Source organism: Silene latifolia, chromosome 7 (assembly GCF_048544455.1).
Source record: "Silene latifolia isolate original U9 population chromosome 7, ASM4854445v1, whole genome shotgun sequence".
NCBI classification, from domain to species: Eukaryota; Viridiplantae; Streptophyta; class Magnoliopsida; order Caryophyllales; family Caryophyllaceae; genus Silene; species Silene latifolia.
This window is the reverse complement of record NC_133532.1, coordinates 762,317-764,269: the sequence shown is the minus strand read 5'-3', so window position 1 is coordinate 764,269 and position 1,953 is coordinate 762,317. Positions and strand designations below refer to the sequence as shown.

The 1,953-nt window shown below is 39.7% G+C and overlaps 1 non-coding gene across 1 annotated transcript; it reads right to left on the bottom strand.

Annotated features, from left to right (window-relative positions):
- Window positions 1-332: 332 nt before the first annotated feature.
- LOC141593571 (small nucleolar RNA R71) lies at window positions 333-439 on the bottom strand. Its single transcript, XR_012521645.1, has one exon. It is a non-coding gene; the product is annotated as a small nucleolar RNA R71 (small nucleolar RNA).
- Between the last annotated feature and the right edge of the window lie 1,514 nt (window positions 440-1,953).

Sequence of the window (1,953 nt, the reverse complement as noted above, 5' to 3'; positions counted from 1 at the left end):
ACCTACCCAGTGGTACTCCCACACCACAACACTTAACTGGAAATTTCATTGCAAAATCCGCATTTATCCAATTAGTCGAAAGAAGCCAATTTGGGGGGATGCCTAGTGAAGACCCTCACTCTCACATGGAGACTTTTTGTGACTATTATGATACGATTTCACAAACCGGTGTAACTCAAGACCAAATTCGATGGGTCTTATTTCCTTTTACTCTAATTGGCACCGCAAAACAATGGTTGAAGAGCCTTGATAAGGCTACTCTTGGAATTGACTCTTGGAAGAAGTTTGCTCTAGCTTTCTACAAAAAATTCTACCCTCTGGAAAAGAGTAACATGCTAAGAGCTCAAATTACGGGTTTTAAGCAAAGGGATGAAGAATCTTTGTATGAAGCTTGGGAGCGGTTCAAAGGAATTTGTCGCTCGTGTCCTCATCATGGACTTAGCGATTGGTTCTTGGTACAATAATTTTGGAATGGTCGTTATGAAGACTCAAGAAACATTCTCAACATGGGATCAAACGGTATGTTCACCGAAGTTTACAATAATCAAACTTGGAACAATATTGAGGAAATGGCAGTCCATAACTCACAATATAGTAGAGCTCGCAAGGCTACTAGGGGAGGAAAGCATGAAGTGGACTCTATTACTCAATTGGGTGCTCAACTTAGTGATCTTATTGATACCATTAACTTGAAGTTTGAAAAGGGTATGGCTAAACTTGAAGAAGCCTCAAAATCACCAAAGCATCATGTTAATGCCATGGTAGCACCTTCATCATTCCCAAGTGGGATATGTGAGAATTGTGGAACTTTGGGACATGACCAAAGTGAATGTAGGGGAACAAATGAACAAGTGAATGCTTTTCAAGCATACAAGAGTGGTACCCCTTATTCCAATTATTACAATGAAAACACCAAATTCCACCCAAATCTAACATACAAAAGCAAAAATGTTCAAAACCCTCAACAAACATACACCCCACCTCCCATGAGAAACCAAAATCAAAGACCCTTTTTCAACCAAAACCAAGGTTACCAAAATCAAACTCCATACAATCAACAAAATGACCAAGGTTTTGATGTTGAAAAAGCAGTCCTCCAAATGCAAAAGAATCAACAAGAATTTTTCACTCAAATGCAAAAGGATAGCCAAGCAAAGGACATCACCATCAACAACATCCTAGCCCACACAAAAATGTTGAAAACTCAATTGACCCAACTAGAATCTTCAAGTTCTCAAAGGCAAAAGGGGCAATTACCACCTCAAAGTAATCCCCCAAGACATGAAACGGTTAGTGCCATTCATTTGAGGAGTGGTACGAGGTATGAAGGACCAAAGAAGCAAGTTGAGGATGAAGTTGTGAAAGCTAGTGACAAAGAAGAAGTTGTGCAAAACTCCAAGGAAGGAGAACCAACAAAAGAAGAAGTTTCAAAGAAAAGTGAAGAGAAGGCCAAGGAGAAGGAGCCCATTATGATTAGACTCCCATTCCCAATTCGTCAAGCTAAACCTAAGTTCGATGACCAACTTGGGAAATTTATGGAAATTGTGAAGAATTTGGAAGTCTCGATTCCTTTCACGGAATTAATCAATCACGTGTCGGCCTATGCAAAGTACATGAAGGACAACCTTACGAAAAAGAATTCGATCCGGAAGCTTGAAACTATCGCCTTCACTAAGGTGAGTAATGTAATCCTTCAAGCGAGTTCACCTCCGAAACTTAAATACCCGGGAAGCTTCTCAATACCGTGTACTGATACGTGCATTTTATATAGTCTTTTTAGCCTATTTTATGCACGTATTTCTATGCTTTTATCGTGGTTTTACGCTACGAAATGCCCCGAATATGCTACTTTGGGTTATTTTGTCTTATTTGCAAGAATGAACCAGAAAGTAGCGAAATCAAGTCATCTACCGTCCGTTTTTGCATGCATTTGGAGGAAGAGTAGATTTGGAG